General features: G+C 35.9%; 1 long non-coding RNA gene across 1 annotated transcript in view; it reads right to left on the reverse strand.

Moving 5' to 3' along the window:
* Positions 1-527: 527 nt before the first annotated feature.
* The window catches only part of LOC130243451 (uncharacterized), a 43,307-nt gene continuing 17,374 nt past the window's right edge, over positions 528-26,460 (reverse strand). The window contains exons 2-5 of the long non-coding RNA XR_008839141.1: positions 2,666-2,771; positions 1,332-1,433; positions 722-822; positions 528-614 (exon numbers count right to left, since the gene is read on the reverse strand). This is a non-coding gene — a long non-coding RNA (uncharacterized LOC130243451). The remainder of the gene's footprint in view (positions 615-721; positions 823-1,331; positions 1,434-2,665; positions 2,772-26,460) is intronic.

Genomic DNA, 26,460 nt, shown 5'->3' on the forward strand with positions numbered 1-26,460 from the left:
TCTTGCTGTAGGTGATCATGCTACCACCGTGCTGCCCTATTTTTACATGTTACTTAAAAAAAACAGAAGATGTGCTAGAAAATGCTGTGCAAACTCTTTATTTTTCTGTTCAGTTTGATAATGCATATACACATACTAAAAGAAAGGAAAGGAGCAGAGTTAACGAGAAATCAGACGCATAGAAGAAAGAGAGGGAACGGGGAAAAGAAAAAAGAGCAAAAAAAAAGGGAGAAAATGGGGCCCAATAAAAATACGCACAGCAACACAAACAGATGCAACACACTCAAAAACCAAGCCAGAACACTCGCTGGTGCAAAGACTCTCACCATCTTGCATTAATCTTTTTTTAGCATAGCTTGTTGCAAAGCAATTTAGCATAACCAATGTATCTAAAAGGCACTGAAGAAGCAGCATACTTCCTGAAATAGCAGCTTTTGCACTGATAGTGCCTTAAACTGTTGCACTTTTTGCTTGTTTTTGCATGTAGGAACGAAAAGGGAAAAGTCTGATGCATAACTCACAGCTGGAACAGTCATCTCCACGCCAGCCGATCTCACACTGGCAGCGATCAGGTGCTACACAGCGGCCATGGACACACTCCTTAGTGCAACGTGCTACACACACAGACAGAAAGGGCAGGAATGAATAAATAAACAGTTGAAAGATAAAAATTAAAAAACAAACCATTAAGTTTGAAGTTAATCATCAATTTATTACTCACGGACACATTTATTCCTGCTCTCGTAAAAGCCAGGACAGCACTGATACCTCCTACGATAGTCCATTTTCACCACCTGCCTATAAAGCGTTTTATAAGTGATCCTGGGGAGAGAATAATAATAACCTTCATTATAAACATGGAAAGATGCACCGTCCAAATGCAAGACCACACAATAGTCATTACTTTATTAATAAGAGATCAGCTGCAGTTGCGATACTTCTGATTCAGTAGTTGCAGTGAATCAACTTTTGGCACCTTTTTATGCATAAAAGTATAATATTTAGAAATGCATTAAACAGTCAGTGCCCTTCCGTTCGCCTTAGTTAAGATTAATCTTAAAAAGGCCTTTGGGAACCGGGGAAAGTGAGTTTCCATGCCAGTGTTATAATAAAGAGAGCGTGTGTGTACGCCAGCATCACAATTACTTGGATTCGAAGCAATTTTAAGCTTCCACTGCCAAACCAAACAATCCCTCCAGTGACCTAAGCTGGAGACTGAAAACCTCTGCACAATGCTGGATGAAAGCGTTCATGCTGCGTTTAGTCTAAGTCAGCTTGCTGTAACTGTGAGTAAATGCTTGAGTGCATGAGTGTTTGTCTGTGGATGTCACCTGTGCCGGGTGCATTTGTTAGCGCTCCAAGGTTCAGAGCAGGGCTCTTCAGACATTTGGTCGAAAGGCTGAGCGTATGATTCCTTCACTGAAGTGGTGAAACTGGAAAGGAACAAGGATTTAGTCATGCTATCTTCATATCAGTCACTTGTTATTTTGTATCATTCAACGTGACGAATGGTACAACACAGTAATTGCTGAATGTATCCCCATAGACTTTGTTGCTCGAGGGAATCATAAAGCAGTTCAGTTTTTAGGGCTAGAACCAAGAAGAGAATTGGCATTTTTGAAGCCATGGGTTCCCTCAGGAATTTATAATGAGTTTTTGGAATGACAGTTTAGGATTTATTAGCTAATTACGGCCTGTGGTTAGGATTACTTGGGAAGAGCTTTCTTTGTTTCTCCTAAACCCTAAATGAGTCCTTCTTAAAAAAAATGGACTTTCTGACTTTCTCTTAATTTTACATTTGATTCAGATTTATACCATTAAAGATTACTGATATTTTAGAAATTCCCAATTATCCATTCTCCAAACAGTTTGTCTTTAGTGCTGCATGCGCAAAAAAAAAATTAAAGGATAATGTGCATCTAGGCAGTTGTTCTCGCATAATAAAGCCCATTCCGAGGCCAGCCAAGAGACATATCCTGGGTCTTCCTCGAGGCCTCCTCCCAATGGGACATGCCTGGAACACCTCCCTAGGTAGGCGTCCAGGGGCATTTGAAACAGATGCTGAGCCACCTCAGCTGACTTCTCTCGATGTGGAGAAGCAGCGGCTCTACTCTCGAGCTCCTCCCGGGTGACAGAGCTCTTCACTCTATCTATAAGGGTGCGCCCTGCCACCCTGCGAAGGAAACTCATTTCAGCCACTTGTATTCGAGATCTTGTCCTTTCGGTCATGACCCAAAGCTCATGACCATAGGTGAGAGTAGGAATGTAGATTGACGGTACATCGAGAGTTTTGCCTTTCATCTTACTCCTTCTTTACCACAACAGACCGGTACATTGACCGCATCACTACTGCCGCTGCACCAATCCACCTGTCAATCTCACAATCCATAAAGGAGTAAATTAACAACATTTTTTTATTTGTGGATAAACTTTCCCTCTAAAAACCTTGGTTTATTAAAGAATTGTGCAATTTGGGTAACTTTTTTTATTCTTTAGCTTTTCTGAAGAAACCAGAAGCAGACATTGACAAAGAGTGTTCTTTTTGCAGTGTTGTTTGACTTGCAAGCAATGATCTACAATAGCAATTTGTTTGCCAGCGTGCAGTGGAGCAGATCGACTGTATTGGCCCTGTCATTCTGAACTCTAGATCAGAGATGAGTCCTACCTTTCCCATAAACTGCAGACATTTGGATCTCGGGGGTCCAAAGACAATGACAGTTCACACACAGCCCAAGACAAACAGGACCACACAGATCTCCGCCGTCTTCATCCTGCCGTAAGGAGAAAAACAGTCAACTGCCTTAAAAAACATTCAAACTCTGCCCTTCAGAAATGTTGATGTGACGTTGCAAGGCCAATGCATAGCTCTACTTTCATTTCAAGACATATTGAAGCCATCTGGTTTTATTTATGAGGAGGCTTTAGGCACGCTGTAGGAAAGGGACAGACAAGTCTCCCATGGTGAGGCTTTCAGAGACTAACACCAGCTTTATGAGCACATGCGCATATACACAGGACACACACACTGTCTTCAGAACAATCCCAGGATACATACAGCTCTATAAGGAGTCTTTTCCCTCCAGTATAGGAAAACCCTGGAGTGTCAAATGGTGTTAAAAAGAGTCCGGATATCTTCTGGAATTACTATTGTGCATAGAAAGGTTAGTAAGAAGCATGTGGTAAAATCTTCAGGCTTATATACTGAACAAACATAGAGAAATATCATTTATTCCTATGTACATAAATGAGATTAAATATGAATGAAATAATCAATTAAATTGTTGTAGTTAATTAACACTTTTATGATTTAAATAGACAGATAACATTTTAGTAATATTATCTATTCATTTTCCTTCAGCTTAGTCTCTATTTCAGAGTTCGCCACAGCGGAATAAACCGCCAACTATTCCAGCATGTGTTCCATTCCAGCGGACGCCATTCCAACCTCAACCCAGTACTGGGAAACACCGATACACACTCATTCACACAACCTCATACACTATGGCCATTTAGTTTTTATTCAATTCACCTATAGTGCATGTCTTTGAATTGTGGGGGAAACCTTAGCACCCGGAGGAAACCCACGCGAACACAGGGACAACATGCAAACTCCACACAGAAATGCCAACTGACCCAGCCGTGACTCGAACCAGCGACCTTCTTGCTGTAAGGCGACAGTGCTAACCTTTGAGCAAGCGTGCTCGGTAATATTAATTATTAATCATTACAGATAGAGTTGTAACCCAACATAATTATAAATTATATTCCTGAATGCTAATTATATTTTACATTTGTTGTTGTTTTCACAGATGAACGTATGTTAAAGACTAAAGACTAGATTCAGATCATTCATGCTGTAAATACTCTTCTTTGGGCAGATGCAAATATGCACTGTTTTATGTGTCTCTCATTAAATGCAAATTAGCTGCTTCTCCCCTCCCCTTTCCAGAAAAAGGAAGATCCTTCATAGTTTGTACCTCAGTTACTTCAACAACAACAACAATCAAAGCATCTGCAAGTTTTTTACACACAAAAATGTAGTATCAGAGAAAACTCTGGCCATTGTGAAGATTTTCTGAAAGTCCAGCAATGGTCAAGGTGTAGTCATGTGGACACTACATCCGGAGTTTTCACCTCATGATGTTTAATTGTGCATGCTGTTTTCTCCTTTCTGAATGACCAACATGGCTGGTTTTACACCAAACATGGAAGACACGAATGAGGCAAATTTTGCACGTTTGTGGCAAAAGCAATGCAGGACAGTACAGTAATACACCTCTGTTCTCATGTTTGCATTAACTTGTATACAGTTTACTTGCAAAAATACAGAATTCCTCAATTGGTGTGAACACAGCAAATATCATTATTGCCTAATTATCATTATTAGCATTGTCATTATCGCTGCCCTCTTAGTTCTGAGTTCCCCTAACATGCATTTTTACCTTTTCATGTGGACGAAGATTTATTTTAAAAACAAAAACTGCTTATAAAAATACCCATGTAAGTGGGAGAGCTCTTGTCAGTTTAAACTCCTGACATACTGCATTCTGAACACGTGCATGTTCCACTGTCAGATGGCTGATTACATGATAATCAAACCAAAAAGTGTATTGTTAGATGGAAGCTTTCAAATACAGGTTAAGGGCTCTATTTTAACGATCTAGGCGCAAAGTCTAAAGCGCAGGATGCAAAAGCATTAAAGGCATGTCCGAATCCACTTTTGCTATTTTAAGGATGGAAAAATACGCTCTGCGCCCTGGCACATGGTCTAACAGGGTTATGCTTATTCTCTTAAGGAGTTATACGTGTGTTTTGAGCATAACGCAAATTAAACCAATCAGAGTCTCATCTCCCATTCCCTTTAAGAGTCAGCTGCATCGCGCTATGGCGCATTTGCTAATTACATGGTGGACTTTGCAAGCAGAAAAACGGAATGCTTCACTAGCAAGAAAACAGTCAAACAGACCATCTGCAGCGGGAGGATAAAGAACGAGCCTCCCCTATCACCCCATATGGTGATGCATACATCTCCAAAACCAGACAGGTGGACAAATATAAGCTCGTTTTTCATAAAACAAATATAAATATGCATAAAATAACTAATACTGCTAAAAATAATAATTAGTTGCCCGGCCGGCCATCATACAAATGAAAATTATCATGAATACACTGAAAAAGCCCTCCGACATGAATAAGGCAGTGGTTTTATATTTATGTAGAAAATAATATTTTTGTAACATTTTAATCCTTATATTTTTTTCATATTTAAAGATATTTGCGTATTGCCTTGCATTTCTCTATCTTAAGCAATGTGTACACTCTGCGCTGGACTTTAGACTAGCTTTTAGTTGATCAATGGTGCGGTCTATTTCATGTCCTCAAAATAGCAATGCGTGAACAATGCGCCTTAACACACCTCCTTTATAGACCGGAACACCCATGAGTCCATAAAGTGGTGCAAATGGATTTGCTATTTAACCAACGTGGTGCAAAATGCGAAAATTAGGGTTGCCGCTATTCTGAAAATAGCAACAAATCGTGCCATGCATGTCTTGCGCCCTATTGCGCCGGATGTATGATAGGACTCAAAGACACATAGACAAGCACATTCACACACTTTTGTTTTGTCTGTAGCAGTTCACATCTGCATCAGTATATTAGACCTGTGAAACAGCATCTTTTATACATGATGACAGCACAGTAGAAACATAACTCAACCAGGCCTCAACTGGCTTGCTTATGCCACTGGAGAGAATTGTTGGTGATATGACTTGGTGATATTGTGACATGTACAGTGCATTGCTGAAATGAAACTTTTTGAGCATTTGAGAAAGGTCAGAAATGGAGCTCAATAACATAGGGAACTTGACTTTTGCTTAGTTATTCTACAGATCGTTTTCATGCTCAACAGCAACATTACGCATTAAAGGAAGTTACAAGTGTAAAAATCATAATACGATGACGTTAAAATATATAGCTGCCATTACATTTTAAAAGGGGTTTCTCCCAACGGAACCATCATATTTGGGGGTCCATGGCATAAAACAATATTAAACCCTTTGGTCTAGTAGACCTCATAAGTGGAGGAAACTCTTTAAAATTATATTGAATCATAAATCTTCGGTCAATTTTCATTTGAGATCAAATAAATCAAATTTTGTATAAAAAACACGGAAAACTCTTTCAATTCGTCATCACATGCAAACTGCTACATCAGATCAGACAAAATGGAAGAAAGAGACCAAAACGTTGCGAGTCGATGTCAGGTTTTCATTAAAGAGCTATAGGGTTTTATAGAACCCCTTACTGGGGTGTAGTCTATTATATCCTTTTTTTTCTTTAAGAGTTTCATTAGTAAAAGTGTTTGAGACCACATTAGGATTCCTGCGAGCTGAGCAATAGGAGTGTGTTTAATGAGCAGTGCACCGCGACAGAGAGTCTGTGACAAACAAATGGTTTAAATCTGCTCTGAACCTGCAGGCTGCGTTAATTTTGTTTTTATGTAAGTAAACAACAGTTTTATGCCGGAGCAGATGCATTCTTTGGAAATAATGCTCTTGTCTCTTGCAGGGTATTTGGCTTTTAAGGATGCTGACTCTCCAAATGCTTCATCCAAACACAACCCATCATGAATGTCACATTAAAATACCCGACCCAGGCTCATTGGAAATATGTGCCTAAGCCTATATTTTTGCAAAAGCTTAATACATTGCCTCCCGATTAGTTCTGTTGCATGTTTCAGATGACAAATCCACAAGAGGGTGCTGTGTACATTTTTAGGAATCTGAAATACATTACTTTAGGGGGTGTTTTGTTATATGTTTTAGATTACAAATTCTTCTTGCACGTCCACGAGAAAGCAGGTATTGTCAGAACACCTTGAGTCAGCGAAGCACTAACCTAAAGCCTTACTTAATACTTACTAGTGTTTTGAAAAGCAAATCTAAGAGAGGAAAGTGCATCACGGCTATGTAGTTTTACAATGATTTTACAATCCTTTTTATTTCTTTTGTGCTCCACTGCACTCATAGACTCAGTTAACTCATAGACTTGTTTTGAGGTAGTTATTTGGTGTTGTGGAAATACTTGCATGAAAATAATCCTTTATTCATCAATAATATGTCCTTGTAAATATCATTAGTGTAAAAAAGAACAAAAGTTGTTGGCGTCGTACTGCCCCATTGCTTTCAAGCATGTATTTCCAGTGTTGCAAAAAAATGTGATATGATATTTTTAGGATACTGAGATATCAAACAGACAAACAAGTAAACAGATAAACAAGATAAACAGATAACAATGGAAAATATTTTTCCGGAAACCTTTCATACAGTTTTCAATACAAATTATTTGTAAGGTAACCTTACATCAAAAATGTTCAGTTCATTTGTATGGAAGTTCTCCAAAACAGAAGTATAACCCATAAATTAACATTTGCCTGGCATGTTCATAAATATGCAAATGGTAAAAACTGTAAATTATTTACTAATAACACATAAAGCACATAAAGCATGTTTTTTAGTATTATGTAATATGTACTGTCATTATTTACCAACCCAGGCTCATTCCGTTTACGTACCCCTATATACATTTCTGGTGAGCATCAAATACGTCCCAGGAGCTACCTTTTTTTTCCAGTTTTTGTTTTCACAAATCCACCAGAGGCCACTGTGTACGTCTTTTGAGGTCTCAAATTTCTCTCACGAGTGCCATTCGAGCCTGCTGTTCTCGCGTAAATCCACCAGTCGCTGCTGTTGACTGACTTACTGACTGACTAACCGACCAACCGATCCCCCCTTCCCTAAACCCAACTGATAGTGTTTGAAAAGCAATCCAGAAAAAAAGCCCTCACAACAGCCTGTTTTTACCACGTTTTCAGATTTTATCACAATCTCACGCTGTTATTTACTTGTTTGTTTGTTTTTTTCTTTTGTTTTTGTCTTACCTGCCTTTTTGGAACCGTTCTTCGCCGAATTTGAAGAGCCCGTCATCACAGTCAACTCTGCTCTGTGTCTAATGCTCTGACATACATGGCAAGCCTCTGAACAAACTAGTAACAGCGGAAAAGCGACCGGGGAAAAGCTGAAAAGCGACTGAGGTAAGCGGTCAGCTGGTAAGCGCAAAAACGAACGCCATCTTACCGCCCCGTAGCATTCATTTTAAAGACTAAATGCAGCTGTACATTCCTTTGGCTACATAATTCGAGATCTCCAGAAATGTATATAGGGCTACGTTTTCAGAATGAGCCCATGTCATCATTTATCCTCCATCCACTTTTTCCAAACCTCTTTAAGTTTCTTTTTTTCTGTTGAACACAAAAGTTACAAGAAAATCTTTAAGTACGCTGAAAACCAGCATCCATTGATTTCTGTAGTATTTTTTCCAACTATTGAAATCAATGGCTACTGCTTCCAAACATTCTTCAAAATCTTTTCCTTTGTGTTAAACAATAAAACCTCATAAACCACTTGAACCACATGAGTGTATCATGAATTGCAAGTGACCTTAGTCATATTCTCAGACTGATTTAGGTTGAATGATTCATTATAAAGAAACGGCCCATCTTTTGTGCACAAATTGGCTATGTTTTATGACTTGTGATGTTTGTTCATTGCTGTTTAAAGAAAATCAAGTTTTACTATGGGGTGGCATGGTAGCTCAGTGGTTAGCACTGCCGCCTCACAGCAAGAAGGTCGCTGACCCTAGTGTATGTGTGTGAATGCAAGAGTGTATGGTTGTTTCTCAGTACTGGGTTGTGGCTGGAAGGGTATCTGCTGTGTAAAACATATGCGGAAATAGTTGTTGGTTCATCCCATATATAAGGGACTAAGCTTTAGGAAAATGAATGAATGAATGAATGAATGAATGAATGAATGAATGAATGAATGAATGAATGAATGCAGTTTTACCAACTCATCAACGGAGCCAACTTGTTGCAAAAAAATTGTTGTGGCATTGAAGCATCTGAATCACAGCCTGGAGCCTTGATGACCTAGATGACTAGAAAACCTTGAGTGATCCAAGAAAGTTTGGTTGCTCTTGCTAAACTGTTGCAGGACTGCAAAGCTTTAAAAGGTGCAGTATTAAACCATAACTGATTTTAATGAGCTGAACAGATGGTGTGCCCGAACTCCACTGCTTTCATGTGGACGAATTATGGGGAGGACGCATTACATGGCACAAACAAGAACGGAGCGAGAGTGAGGGATTTCTTTCATCAACGTTTTTGTTTGCATCTGACACTGAGGACTGGTGCCACATTAAAAACCAGTACCATACGGCAGGATATTTTTAGGGGACACGCTCACTAATGGAGCTCACAAATGTGAAACGCTCCACATCTGAGCAGTAGCGTGAGTTTAAAGCACCCTGATGACCCAAATTGAAGATCTGTTGCCATTTTAAAAGGCCCAAAACGCTGCTTCTGGGTGAAGATAAGGATATAATGGAAAATAAATGAAAGCACATGTAGTGGCTGTCTCTGGCTGGAACAGATAATGTGAGGTGCTCATGAAAAGTCAGAAGTGAATGCACATGATACAATGTAAAATATACCATAGTTTGTGATTCACTGGTGTTTTCACATTTTTGAGTTGCATTATGGGAGCTTGATCTCTGGTCCTACAAAATGATTTTATTGACATTTTTAGGAGTTTGAAATTATATAATGTCATGGTTGGCTATGTAATTTATGATACAAAAAACACCTAAACAATTGTTAATTTATAAATATGTATATTTTAATTTATATTTATATATATATATATATATATATATATATATATATATATATATTATATATATATATATATATATATATATATATATATATATATAGTGCAATTGATACATATATACATATATATATATATATATATATATATATATATATATATATATATATATATATATATATATACATATATACATACATATATATATATATATATATATATATATATATATATATATATATATATATATATATATATATATATATATATAAATATAAATAAAATGTTATGTTACATATTGTTCAAACTAATAAACCAAAAAATAAAAAATATGAAAAGTTAATAAAAGTATGTCAGCATCAAATTTATTAAGGCAGACATAAAACTCCAATAATACAATTTTACAGATTATATAAAGAACAAAACACTTTTTCTTGAGGTACTGAACTGAATGAATGAATTGAATGCATTATGAGCTATTGACATAAATATAAGGGTTTTTTTAACAGTATAGTCCTGCAACAGCTAATTGATAAAATAGTATTTGTGGTATGGCAACATAGATAGATTTACTATATCTGTTTTAATAACCTTTAATTGTTTGCTGGACAGGACGTGGAGTAGGGCTGCGCGATTTTGGAAAAATCAAACATTGCGATATTGATTTATTCTGCGATATATATTGCGATATCAATACAATTTCACCAGATTAGTTGCATAACTAATTTATAATGTTAAAAATTGATTAGGATTCTGTAGCTTAATCAGCTTAATCAGTAATCAAAATAACAATTAGTTGCAGCCTGATGCTATGCAGTCATGTATTGTAAATGAGTTTCCATGCATTTCAATTGATTTTCTATCACAATAATTTAGAATACAGACAACCAAGAACATTTTTTGTTTGCATTTATTGTTAAACACAGCCAGGAACTATCACTACGTTTATCAAAAGGAGACTGAAGCTACGCGAGTTATTGAATTATTCAGGGTATGTTTACACTATAACAAGGTACTAAAATTAAAAAAAATAATAACAATTTAAAGTTTCAGGTACATCCATCTATTCATTCATTCATTTTCCTTCGGCTTAGTCTTTTAATAAAGGAACCACCAACCTATCCAGCATATGTTTTACACAGCGGATGCCCTCTCAGCTGCAACTCAGTACTTGGAAACATCCATACACACTCATTTACACACATACACTATGGAAAATTTAGTTTATTCAGTTCACCTGTAAGCATGTCTTTGGACTGTGGTGGAAACCGAACCACCCGAAGGAAACTCATGTCAACATGAGGAGAACATGCAAACTCTACACAGAAATGCCAATTTACCCAGCCAGGACTTGAACCAGCGACTTCTTGCTGTGAGGCGACGGTGCTAACCACTGAGCCACCGTGTCGCTCCGTTTCATGTACAAACAAACTGAATTATACTTGAATTTTGTGAGACTTGCATCAATCTGCTTCTGGTTGACTGATTTCTGGAATCACATATATTCTACACTTACTATCTCTGCCATGTGTACTTCATTTGTTTTTTTCCAGACAGAAATATTTTTACAGAACAGAGTGTACCTTACAATCAGTATCAACAACCATTTATATATCTCAAAATGTCCCAGTCTGCCTAAATGTTCAGTAGCACTCAGCTGTGTTTGTGCTTTGTTATGTAAATCTAAGTAGCTTTGCACTCAATGAACTGATCTACTTTTAAACAACCGTCTTTATTGAGGGATTCTGCAATTTCTCAACTGAAAGAGTAATACACCTCCTGAATGTTTTATTTTTGGAACAAATGGCTCTCATCATAAGTTTATATTATCATTTTCTTTTCTGGAGTTTTGCCTTGGCCATAGTGTGGCATCTCATGCTGTTTTTTTAACCTCCCGACATGCACACTGTGGTTTTAAGTCACTGTGTCAAGATAAAAATAGGCCAAATTTAAAAAAAAAGCCTCTCGAGATACCTTTATCATCTTATGTAATCAGTCTTGTGAATTGCGTCCAGTCCATGTCAGGTAAACCTGAAACTTTCCCTACTGCCAGACTTCTTTTAGAAAAAAATGAACACGCAGCTCTATTTCTGTTCAAAAATGGAGTGAAATAAATTAAAATTAAAAACTCTTCAGGTTTAAATGCATTCAGGAGACACATGGCATTGATCAGTTTTCACCCGTTTCTTTCCTGTCCCTTTCCACAACTGCTTGGGGCCACATGCTAATTTAAGGAGAAAATATTAGTCATTATTTGGAACGGAGCAGCGCAGGGAAAGGAAAATAAGAAGAAAAGAAAATTCAGCCATCAAAAAGACAGCCAGAAAGAGAGGGAAACAAAAAAAAGTAGAGTAAAGGGAGAAGGATTGCATAATAGCTTTGGACCCTATGGACCCGCATGCATAAATAGTCTCTCATATAATATCTCATAATAATCATTCCAGTTCTCCTTCAATTCCACAGACCGCTGACAAATGTAGCAAAGAGCAGATATTCTGGCATAATTCGACTAACACGCGCTCATTCAAACAAAGAAACACATATACTGAACTTGGCGAACCTGCAATGAAGGATATTGGAGAAATGAAGAAAAGCCACTCTTAAGTATTCAACACGTCTTTTTGAATTGACTGTTGTAGATGTTTACTTCAACAAAGAATGAAATGTGTGTATTATTCATAAAAATAACATCATAAACGTCTCTCTAGAAAGTATACAAAGCTGACATCAACATTTGGAAGATGCGTCACTGAACACAAATTCATGGCTATTCATTTAGATTTTCTGTTTTAATAAAGATAGTGGCAATGTAGTATCACTAGAGACCATTAGATTCTAGATCATTAGATAGTATAATTTAAACAACTAAAAATCCATCCCTTCCACAACCCCTGTGAACAAAACCAGGACCCCCTCTTCTCTCCCCCCACCACACCACACAACAACCTCAAAACATTATGCAATTCTGAGTGTCCCTCACACAGGTGAGTGGGCTTGACAAACCACCTGTAGAAAACACACTTTCATCTCTCTGACACTTTAACCGACACCAGTCTTGCACATTTGCACCAGACACTTTCATTCAATCACCTCATATCGCTTAAATTCTGTGTTCACACCAGACGCGGCATGTAGTAAATAAATCATGATATTCGCACATAAATAGACGCGTGAACATTTTGAGTTTACCCGCTACATTAGCATGTCAGATTTGCTTCATGCATAAAATTTACTTCACAATAGATGTGGATTTGAATTATGGGCGGGGCTTCTGTCTGCCCGGTGACTCTAGCTTCATTGTTAAATGGCTAACATGGATTTTATTGAGAGAGTAGCTGCGCTTTATGTGCTTTCTGAAGGCCGAGTCCACTAGACAGACATCCCAGGTTGGGAAAAGTCATTTCTGGGGGGGACATAGATGATTTGGGATGTGGGAGGGGGGATTTAGGGGTTTGGGGGGGTGATGGTTGGTTGGTGTATGTGAAGAGTGGGCAGTGGTTTGCGCCACGTGAGTGAAGAGCAGGGCAGGGTGCGCACTGCGCGACATATTTGAAAAACACGGGGGGTGGATTGGAGGGAGGGTGCTTGACGTATTTATAGTGCAAGAGGAGACACGAGATTTCCGAGATATTATCATTCATTTGCTGGCATCCGGGAGTGTCTATGCATACTGTATGCGGGAGACTCTCAGAACTTCCAGGAGACTTTAGATGTCTGACTAGATCCTTTCAGAGGTGCACCCAGCTCTGTGAGTTCAGAAACTGTACCTGGATGATGGAGGCTTTCAGCGGTGCTTCCGACTGAGCTTATTTTGATGAGCTGTTGTGCCGTGTTGGCAGGAGGATTTCCTCTTAGGACACCAACAACAGGCACTACTTAATAATCATGCTTCTACAAGAGCAAGTGCCTGATTGGTTAAGGTGGCGCGAATGTCCGCTAAATTCAGATTTTCCAACAGTATGATTCATACTATGAAGTGTGCTTCAAACAGGTGAGTGGGTTTGACAAACCACCTGTAGAAACACTCTCCTCTCTCTATAAATAATAATAAAACACTCACCCCTTCGTCTAGCACTTAATTTTCAGGACACTAACAGTTTTTTTGTATAATTAGCACTTATTGGGTGTATTTCTTCTTCTCGTTGAACCGCTAAATACCTCCTCAATTATATGTTAGTTTGGACAAAAGCAGTTGCTAAATTTAAATGTGACATGACAGTAACCAGATCTTCAGAAGCAAAGTCTGATGGGTTATCAATGAGTAACATCATTAAAGGGTTAGTTCATGTTGTTCCAAAGCCCTGAGACCTTCATTTATCTTTGGACACAAATGAAGATGTTTCAGATTAAATTCAAGACCACTGGGAACCCTCCATAAACAGCAGCATTCCTAAGATGTTCAGTCCAGAAAAAAGAACCAAAACATTATCAAAACATTCCTTGAGACTTCGGTAGGTTAACTATAGTCATACAAAGCTACAAGAACACTTTTGTGTGACAAAATTAAAATTGTACCACCAAATTAAACCAAAACCAAACCAGGTACCAAAAACATTGTCAAAACATTCCATGTGATTCAGTGGTTCAATCAACTGTAATCATGTGAAGCTCCAAGAACACTTTTGCGCACCAAAAAAACTGTGTTCTGCATCAGACCAGGGTGTGCATGTACAACTGGGAATTCTAACAGCAATACATTATACTGTACTAAATGCTCATCCTGACCTGACACAGGAGAGAATTTTATTTATTAATATATTTTATTATTTAACTTTTATTTAATGTACTACATTTATTTTACAATATTTTAAAGCACATATACAAAGAAATCTGTTAATATATATGTTTTTGTAGTAAATTTTCTGTCTATACTGATAAAAATCCATATGTGTACTTACCTATAAAATACATGGTTGTATTAGGTCACTACATTCAGTTCAGGTTAGGTTGAGAGGTAGATTTAGGAAAAGTACTTAGTAACTACCCATGCAGTTTATGTAATGATTGTAGTATGAACTTGAGATAAAAGCAGCCGGGGTGCGTTTTCCAAACAACGGCATAACTCGTGGCTGAACTATCATAGTATGATGCATCGTTTGGGAAAAGAACGATATAGTGAGGAGTGTTTCCCAAAACTGTAGTTTCTATGTTGCAGATCCACAGATCTTCTGTCGTTTGAACCACATTAGTTTTAACGTAAAGCGTCCATAATGACGCTCTAAACGGGGTGAACACGCACACTCGTTTTTTAAAAATCTAATTTTAGTTGTAGTAAAACAAGCACTTGTTTTCCATATTAATTGAAATTTATGTAAACGTCACATAAAGGACTTATATATGCTTCCTTTACAAATATTATTGAGAATTTTACATATAAAATCCCTAAGCTAACTCATATTCTAATCTCATATATAAAATCATATAAATCGTTAATGGTTGTAGGCCTAATTTACAGTAGGCTATTTATTAAGAAATGAAAAAAATCCTACTTAATAATAATAATAACAATAATAATAATAATTATTATTATTATTAAGTATGATATTGTTCACTTTTTATATATTTTTTTCTTAACAATTTCACACATTCAAACCATTGCTGAAATGTTCTAACCAACAGGCCCATGTCATTTACAGATACATTTCTTAATAAATAACTTACTATAACTTTAAACCATTAATGTATCCTATATATTTTTGTTTTCACAAGTTTTGGAGACATGACGTAAATTGCACTTTTAAATATTAGGTCACCTATAGCTTTCGTCATGAGCCACGGCTGTGTTGGCATAAATGTTTTCAAAGTGCACTACGAAGGGAGCGCAATTGTCAATATGAAGATCGTTTTTTTTAATCATTCCAAGTTTAAATGTTAGAATGTTCCAAACAAATAGGTCATAGGGGGGGATAACTGGGAATAAAACACAGCCAGGAACTATGCTTCTAACTGCAGCTCGAGATAGGTGTAGTTGCATGCGTACATGTTTGCGATGCAGTTTGCGAATGTTCAATGGAACGACGGATTTGGGAAATGCCAATTCACAGAACTATGTTTGTAACCACGCAATTTGCGACATTAGTTGGCTAATGTTGGTTTTCAGAAACGCACCCCAGGTTTAGAACACGTGGAGGATGAGTGAATAATGGTGACAGCATTTTTATTTTGGGTAAACTGTGTACATTTAAATCTGTTTAAGCTAGTATACATTAATCTTCAAAGCCGAAAGAAGGCAAAGCTCAGACAACAATAACTACTCGAACCAAAGTCAAACAAACTTCATATTCAACCTCAGCACAAACAACCTCATAAAAAACATCTCAAAAGACTAAGCGAACTCCAGTCTACTATAACAACACTCCTCTGCTGACCTGCTCCTGTCCTGGCGATACAGATGTATGTTATTCCCTACACTGTTGTTTACCTTGCCAGAAGGAGACAGAGAAATGAGGTAAAGGAATAATGCAGAAATTACTGTCATTTGACCAAAACCCCCAGTCCTGGCTCAGACACACCAACTCCAGTTAAACCAGTAAATCTCAGTTACGGTAAACTGGCATAAAAGCCCCATAATATAAAACATCTGGAGCTGAGTTTGAAAACAGGCTCTCAGCTCTGGTTGTGGTTTGGTTTGTACTGTACTGTGTGTGTCTATGAGTCTTCAAGTGTGGGGATCTGGGATACCGAACCCCTCGTCAATAAAACAGGGGTTAGTAGTGAGTCAGTGCAATATTACACCCACCCGTTTTTTCCATGTTTAATGTAATCTCAAAGGCTGTGGCCATGTGTATTTCTACGCTAAACGCTTGGGTTTGGTGAACACACTGACTGAGCATTATGTCTTTTGGATTCATACTGTAAAATCTTTGTTTATTTCTATGTTAGAAAAAATAACCATGGTTCACGGTTTGAGCTGGCTAGTGCAATTTTTGTTTACGTACATTACCTACCCCATAAAAAAACACATTACAGCCACAGAGGAACAAGAGAGTTGTTGGTGGGATTGTGGGAAGGCGTCATATTGGGGCTGGGTCTAAACCGCCAGAATATCCACTTACGGGCCATGCAAGCCATAATTGCACTGGAAAAAACACATAAACCAGCAGCTAGAGGCTGTTCTGATGCATCTCAAGTGACAATGGAGAAGTTTCGGTCGAAATGAAAACAGTAATTTATTCAAATTGGTTAATTAAATCATAATGTTTTTTATGTTAAAATAAAAAAAAAAAAATTTTTTTTATATGTCTCCATTCAGCTGAAGACAAGGAAGGTTAAGTTCTTTTTATAATACAATTTAAGGTTTATTTTATATAATGATTAATTCATTTACTATAAAATTCTATATCATTTAGTATATATAATATTTGATATATTTATATCTAATATTTAAGGTACATTTAAATTGAATTTAAATATATAATAATAAATATATAAACATAGTAAATATTATTTTATATTTTATTTAAAATGTCCATTTGTTTTACATTCATTAAAAATATCTTCAATATTATGATATTATTCCATATGTTACAATAATCAGTCCCTCCAGGATTTTGCTTTTTTTGCGATCGCTGAATTTATGGCAAAATCAGGCAAACTCCAAAAAATTTTGTGAATCTCGTATTTTTTCTGAAATGCTATGGATTTCCCACAAATTCGAGATCTGGACACTTTCTATGATGTCATCACGAAACAAAGACCTTGTGGATGCAAACAACCCTCGCTAAGCCATGATTTTACATTCATCATAATTGTAGTTGGCAGTATATACCTTCTACGCTGGTCTGTATCACAGGATTTTAACCAGATGCAGAAGACACCGCATGTTAAATATGAGTAAACATACAGTCATATTTACCCACAAATATTACTGTAAAAGATTGTGAAAAAATTGAGATGAGGGAAATTAGTTAAGTGAAAACTTACATAACACAGGCAGATCCTTGTATTTCTGTTCACCTATCTATATCCAGAATTACCTAAGTCAGAATTATTAGCCCCCAATTTGTGTTTAATGGAAAGAAGATTTTTTTTCAACACATTTCTAAACATAATAGTTTTAAAAACTGATTTCTTTTATCTTTGCCATGAGGACAGTACATAATACATAATTTTACTAGATATTTATCAAGATATTAGTATTCAGCTTAAAGTGACATTTAAAGGCTTAACTAGGTTAGTTAGGCAAGTTAGAGTAATTTTACAAGTGTGATTATTTTTTTAAAGTTACAGAACCCAACGTCTGGCTCTAGGAGTAAAAAAAAAAAAAAAAAAAAATATATATATATATATATATATATATATATATATATATATATATATATATATATATATATATATATATATATATATGATAAAGACTTTTGTCTGTGGTATATTTGTTTATAGCAAATCAACACAAAATAATGCAGCAAATTTTAAGAAAAACCACAGCAAAATCATTTTTTTGAAAATTTTGAAAACAATTCACACAAAATGCTTGAAGGACTGATTAATAATATAGGCCTGCATTTAATTCATGCAAATATGTAATATAATTCAGATTTTAATATAATTGATTTGTCTGTCCTTATTCAACTTACTTGTTATTGAAATTCAAGTGTTTGGATGTAACAGTACACATAAATGATGGTTTTGTATGTCCATCAGTTTTGTTTTATTATTTGTTTTATTTACTTTACTGAACCATACATAAATAAATTATACATAAATACATTCAATTACAATTACATGTTTTCTTAAGCTTAATCTTCTCATATAAAGCTGTAAATGTTGCTCTACTTTTCTATAATAATCTTTCTACTAAAATATTAAAGAATACAGTTATGAACAGATCATAAACTATTAAATTAAATTGTTTTCAAAATACTCGTGACACTAACAAAAAGTTTTGTTTCAATTCCAATTTATATTATAATGAATATATATTATATAGTTTAAAATAGTCCAGATATTTAGAGAAGTCCACATCTCTACAGTTTATCTTTTGAATAATTTGTATTCGTTGAGTATATTACATGTGATATTGTTTGCAAGCTGTTTCATTTAAATATTTTATTGTTTTGTAGCAATTTGTACCAAAACACTCATTGTGATTATATGACATGCGAGTTCGTTCATTTCTATTTAATTTGTGCTATAACTAGTAGTAAAGCATACAGTTAGATAATGTACAATGTCTCTAACTCTATTTAGTCTCAAGCTTTCTCTCTGTACTCTGTTCTCTGACTTTGCATTGCTTTCATGGTTAAGATGCCACCATTCGTTCCTTTCTCCAACTAGCTAAACGTTTTTGCTTTACCTTTTAAGAGAAAGACAAAACACAGTGGCTTGAGGGGAATGGTGTTCACAGCACAGATGGATTTGTAATAGTGTTCTTCACAGTATGAGTAACAAAGGTCTCAAACCCAAACACTCTTAACAGATGAAGTGACATGTTGGCTGCCGTCTGCCAAGCCTGAAGCTCAAACACCCCTATACCAGCTTTCACATGCTGTTGCCCAAATAATTGAGATGGAAACCATATAAACACTTCTTTAAAGAACTGCTTAAGAAAGCGCAGCTGAATGACTGAACACGGCTTTCTCTATAACCATCAAGTGCTGCTTTAAGTTTATGTTTACAAATAGTCAGGAGTTTTTATGCCTTTTATTTATTTTCTATGTCGTCTTTATATTTTATAGTTTTTTTCAATGAATAAGAGTTGCACATACTAATAATAGTATTTTTTTGTATATTTACAAAAAAATAAATGATTAATTAAAGCCAATAATTACAGATTTTTATGTAATTATATATTTATTTTATATATGTAGAAAAAATGGCCCCACTTTAAATTAAGTGGCCTTAACTAATGTGCACTTACACTGAAATTAATCAATTGTTACAGTGTACTTATTGTGTAACTACATGTTTTTTACATTGTTCTTATGATTGATTAAATATATGCATGTAATTACACCAGTAATAAATTTATTGTAATTACACTGTTGAGCATCCCTTACACCTTAATCCACCCATAAACCTACTCATACCACCAAACCTGTCACTAACTCTATCTGTACATTGTATTTATTTTTTGATGCAAGTACATAGTAGTTAAGGCCCAGTGCCGGCTTGTATGATTGAGGGGCCCTAGGCGAGGTAAAAAAACTGGGCCTACTGGTGTAAAAACAGCGAGATGACAGCACACAAAAAAATTACAATTTTAATATTTAAGTGTATACAGTACATTTTTATTAACTGAAACATATTTAAAGTATATTAAAAAGTATTGCACATGAAAGTGCAAGTGTGTTGTAAAAACAAATTGTACATAAAACAAACTAAATAAAATAGAATGCAAATAAATAAAAAAAGGATAAATTAGGAAGGGCACAGAGTGGACAATTGTGACGTTATATTATAGTACCATAACGTCACAATTATCCAATCTGTGCCCTAAACCTGAAGCTTGCCCTTAACCTGTAATTTACTTAAGACTTTAAGACACTTTTTCCAGTTTATATCGAACATGAGCAATTTGGAGAGATGTGTGGAATCTGTGTAGGAATACGTTACGTTATTCTAGTTCACCCAATAGCCGATCGCGAGCGGTGTTATGCAAAATAGAGTGTTGTGCTGCAGGGTATATTTCTAATATTTTGGTTTTTATTCATACTGTTGTTGTGTATTAATTATCGTTTTCAGCTATTTTTCATGTGTGAATTATACAGAGCAATTCTTTTAGTAAAATGTGAAGGATATGTATTTTTTCTGACCATTGTTGTGAATTGTATCGCGTTTAATGGGGTTTGTGCATTGCGCAATGTGCATTGGTCATGATTAATAAGTACGAGCTCGTCTTCACTCTTACATTCACGTGGGGCCCTCCAAGGAGGCGACTGCCTATATTGCCGGTTGGATGGGCCGACACTGTTAAGGCCACTTAATATAAAGTGGGACCAAAAAAATATCAGGACCACCTGAAATGTCAGTTTATGGACTGGGTTAGGGTTATACTGAGTTCATACCAAGAGCAGAGTACTGTGTCACTGTCTCTTATTTACTCACAGGATGTTTTTCCCTTCATGAAATTCGTTTCTACTCAAGTTCAGTTTATAGAACTTGTGTAGAAGACACAATTGAGGCGCGTTCATGACAATCGATTCTTGCATTCCACCTCATTTGTGCTATGTGTCAATAATTTGGCTTTATTTTATTGTGCATTTATATATATGCAGGCAAACACAATATTTTTACATAAATTTTTTTCTTTCATTTATTTTCTTTTCAGCTTAGCCCCTTTATTAATCTGGGGTCGCCACAGCGGAATGAACTGCCATCTTATCCAGCATATGTTTTACGCAGCAGATGCCCTTCCAGCTGCAACCCATCATTGAGAAACATCTATACACCCATATCTGAGGGTTCAAAAAATCTAAATACTTGGAAAAAAAAATGGCTTTTAAAGTGTGTAAATGCCTATTACCAATCAAATAGTGAGTTTTGATATATTTACGGTAGGAAATTTACAAAATATCTCCATGGAACATGATTTTTTGTGTTACTTTAACTTAATCTAATATGTTAATCAGGTTTCAACTCATTTTTTTAGCTATACAAAGTTTAATGTAATATTATTAGTCAGTTTGACTGATTTAAGTTGAGATGACTAGAAAAGCAGGAAGAATTTTTACAGTGTATAAAAAATTGTCACATTTTAGAAAGCTGTAATTGCGTTGAATGTAAAGATTTCCTCTGTTTCTGCTTTGCATCCACATAAGGATGAATAAATGAACACAAATAGAAACGACATCCGTTCAGTTCGTCCTCTGCTTCAGATCTGGCTGTGGTGCTCAGAGATACTGACACTGTGTGCTCTCTGTGGGTTTGGCTCCGGAACAGAAGCTGAAGTCATGCGGCCGTTCTGTAACTCCTCTAAAAAGAGAAAAACAGGATACGTGGAGGCCCTTCCTCCTTTATCGCTCTCTCTTAACACCCGTCAGCCATCTCTCTGGGGTCAGACAGCACTGATCCACACTCTCACCGGCTGCAGGGACTGACCCGACCGCTCGCTGCACACATCAAACGGCCTGATTCCAGATACACATCACAAACCACAACTCTGCGTCCGCTTCATGTGTCTCTGAGGCAAAACCTGACCTTGTGTGTTTGTGTTGGTGAGGCTAACTGATTCTAGACCATGCCCAGCTGGCTTATGTCATACCCGCCAAATCCACATGAGCTCACGCCTGGAGGAAACGACTGCAGGGCCGGATTACCCAATGGGCATTATGGGCACGAGCAAAGGGGCCCATGCATGCACATTTGGGGCCCATGTGAGGGGAAAAAAACTCGACATTTCCGAGTCTATTAGGCTAAGAGCACATTGACATTACTAAAAAAGCACGTCTGACAACAGGTTTTGCAGTGTAGGTCATAAAGTGCACGGCAACATGTTTTGATGTGATTGATCAATTATCAACTCGCATGTACCTTCTGCCAAACTCACTCTTTTTTATTTCGCCTATTACATATAAGATCAGAAATATGTTTATTTTTAATATAAATTGTGTGTTGTATATTTGGGAATACACTTCCTGACAAAAGTCTTGTAGTTTATCCCAGTTTTAGGACCAAAGAATAATAGCTTGACTTCTAGTTGATCATTTGGTATCAGAAGTAGCTTATATGAAAGGCAAAGGCCTCTAGATTATGCTTATTTTACCAAAATAAAATATGATCATGCCTTGATTTTTAATTAGAACAGTAAGGTCTGACTTTGCTTAGACAAAGTCTTGTCACTTAACAGAAATTGCATCCATACATCTCTGCAATGACTCAAATAACTTCTTAGTCATCTGGAATGGCAAAGAAAGCGTTCTTGCAGGACTCCCAGATTTCACCAAAATCCTTTGGATTCATCTTCAATGCCTCTTTCATCTTACCCCAGACATGCTCAATAATGTTCATGTCTGGTGACTGTGCTGGCCAATCCTGAAGCACCTTGACCTTTGCTTTCAGGAACTGTGATGTGGAGGCTGAAGTATGAGAAGAGTGCTATCCTGCTGAAGAATTTGCCCTCTCCTGTGGTGTGTAATGTAATGGGCAGCATAAATATCTTCACTGTGCAGATTTCTCGACCGCCTCCATACTGAATGTAACCCCAAACCATGATTTTTCCTTCACCAAACTTGACTGATTTGTGAGAATCTTGGGTCCAAACGGGTTCCAATAGGTCTTCTGCAGTATTTGTGATGACTGGGATGTCACTTCTGCCACTTTTCCAAATGATCAACTAGAAGTCCAGTTATTATTTGTTGCTCTTACAACTGGGATTTAAAACAAGACTTTTGTCAGGTAATGTATATAGTGTAAGCACAATTGGGAATGGTAGCTTTTTAATCCAATTGTTTTTATATTACAGTTAATCATGAGCTCCTATTTCGTCAGTTTCACAAGAGTGCCTAATTATTTTGGTTTCAGAGTAATTTTCAGTTTCAGTCACACTTTTAGAACCTTTCTTTTTAAGATTGTACTTAGCTGGTCCACATGGTATCAAAACTGTACCTGGCCGGTGTTTCAAAAAAAAAAAAAAAAGAAATTGAGGAGATAAAATCTAATGAAGAACTCATGGAAAAAAATGTCCATGTTCATGCCTAGCGTGAGTAGATTTAAATATCTTGGCAACTCTACACTGTAAGAAATAAATCTGTAAAAAAACAGCAGCTGTGGTTGCCAGTATTTCACCATTAAAAATACGGCAAAAACCGTGAAAGTAATTTCTCATTTTTACAGTAAACTACCGCATGTCATTAATTTATAGTTGTATTATGTCTGTATTTTAATTTACCAACTTCTTCACATCTTATGTTAAACAGATGGACACTTTAACACAGCCATATGCTGGTGGTGATGAGAAAGTTACATAGTGAACCAATCCTCATCACAAACAACTTTTCCCACAAGCAGAAAAGTGTATCAGTGTATAGAAGGTGCTCAGTGTCATTCACACAGCAACTAAACACCAGTATGGTAAATAAAATTAAAGTCATGAAATAAACATTGTTTATCAACATTAGCTGTAACATAAATCTCTAATGTACATAACTGATGGGGAAACAACTAAAATGTTCCATAGTAATGTCAACAAATTGCATAAAAAGTGATAAGCCATGCAGGGAATTCTGGGAAAGTCAATTTCGAATTAATTCGGTTAATTGAATTAAGGAAACATACTGTTAACCGGGTTACGTTTTTTTACTGAAGCTTTTTCACAGTTTTTTTACTGTTGAAATCACGGCCATTTTTACAGTGTATTTTAAACAAGCAAAAAGTCATTTTTATCTTTAAAAATATTTTTACTGTAAAACCAAAGTCTACTTTACTGTAGGCTTGAACCTAAAAAAAGATGACATTTCCATATATATACAGAACAAAGTTTGTCATCAGGGTGTGTTTTATGATAAAAGCTGTCTAAACCACCCTGGTCAGCACAACCAAAAATGGACAGATGAAGCTTTACTTTTGGCTTTGTCTGTTGTGATTTTTTTCACCCTGAGTGTTTTTAAGTGGTGTTAAGTTTTCTGCCATTTAAAGGCATACAGCTGAGAGCTCCTGAGGCCTTGTGGGGGACCTCACAATTTGACAGCTGGATCCTGCTAGACATTGTAGACCATATAACCACATTCTACATGACTGTGGCTTCACTGGGCCTAAGACACGTGGAGGCCAAACAAACAAAACACATTTCTCTAAAAACACATGGTTTTTTAAATATATGTGCATTCATGAGCCCATTTTTCATGTATAGGTGCACGCGACCGCACAAAATCGAATTATATTCACATAAAAGCACGCACATTTGCATTCACAACAACTTTGGTGAGAGTCGCCGAACTATAACCAAACCCTCAGAGGCAGTGAAGTTAAAGAGATGGGCACTTCTGAGGTTTGCACTCTTTAAAAAGACATGACCAAGCACCACCATAATTACATAGGCCATAATTTATATGGCCCAGAACACGTAGAGGCAAAAACCAAAGCAGAAAAAAACTAACTTTGCATTTCATTCAGAGACCTTTTTGTGTTTTGAAAGTCAATTGGATTAATAAAACTTATTAATAATAATTAAAAGTCAAAGGAGTTGTTTATGTAAAGCACTTTGAATTGCCACTGTGTATGAAATGTGCTATATAAATAAACTTGCCTTGCCTAATTTTATACATGTTGAACGTTAAACATCCACCTTCATGACTCAAAAGCATGACATGTGAAGTATTTATTCCTGTTACGAATGCTTTCTCTTTAAAGGAATTTGACAATAATTCCATTGGAATGTTGATTAACACTGAGCATGAGTCTTCACATCCTTATCTCAGAGGAAGCGTTTCCTAGCTCACTTTTTCCTCATACTGTCGTCTTCCTCTACTCCTCCTCTTCCTCCCTGCTTAAGTGTGGTCAGAGATGTCCAACAACAAATATCAAGTATTTCTGCCCATTGTGAGTGAATCATTTAACATAATCATTTCGCACTATCATTTTATTCCGAGCCCATCATTACTTGACATTTGCATTTGCTTCAGAAGATAGTCTTTATAGGTAAAGTTTAGTTTAAAGAATAGACACAGTATGTTTTAAACCAAATGGGGTCTAAATCTTTTTGAGCTTGTCCATATTTAATAGCTTCCAAATGCATTTGATATAGCTGCTGTGATAGTGTACAAGTTTTTCAGATTATTATGTAAATATGAGCTCAATGTTTCCTCTCAGAACTATATAAAACTTAGGAACAAATTAATGTAGTTTATGTTGTAGAGCAAAATTACCATGCTTAATTATTAACTGAACCCTCTTTATTAACCAGTTAAAAAACATCTTAATACTGAGAACATCGCCTTTAAAATGTCCAAATTAAGTGGATTAAGTTAACAGAGTTTTTATATATTTATGAATCATAATCTTTATCTACTATTCTAATGATTTTGGCATAAAATAAAAATTAATCTTTTTGAACCAAACAATATATTTTTGTCTATTTCCACAAATACACCTGTACAGATAAGACTCATTGCTGGTCGCAACACAAACAGGAAAGGGCAGTATTTATGACACCTATATTTCAAATATGTATTTTAAATGCAAAATATTATTTTGTAATTTGTATTTGATATGGTTGATGAAAATGGTTTAATATATTGTATCAAAATACTTATTTTGCTGATGACATCATAAAAATGTGTTTTCTCGATTACTTGCCAAGGCTTGAGATCAGACTCCAAAATATGGATATTGTTATGGAAATGGAAATTATGCATCACATAAAAAGAAAGTAACAGACAAATGGCAGGGGTAAATTTGGGAGCAAGTCACAATAAGACAGCAAAATAAGACAAACAACATAAGTCCTACAATGGCAAGACCTACAAAACTTCTTTAGCTGTTTTAAATGCAAATTTCCTCATTCCATTTGTTTGCAGACTTCGACATGGTTAATCAGTATGAGCCACAAATATTTAATAATACTCCAGTCAACAGAACTCCCAACTCAGCATATATATATATATATATATATATATATATATATATATATATATATATATATATATATATATATATATATATATATATATATATATATATATATATATATATATAATTATGAGAACAAAAATGTAAATTTAAGATTTAAAAACCTTTTCATATATTACCCATTTAAAATATAAGACTGTTATGAGATGGTGGCAATTTT

This window comes from Danio aesculapii, chromosome 16, assembly GCF_903798145.1.
Source record: "Danio aesculapii chromosome 16, fDanAes4.1, whole genome shotgun sequence".
NCBI lineage: Eukaryota > Metazoa > Chordata > Actinopteri > Cypriniformes > Danionidae > Danio > Danio aesculapii.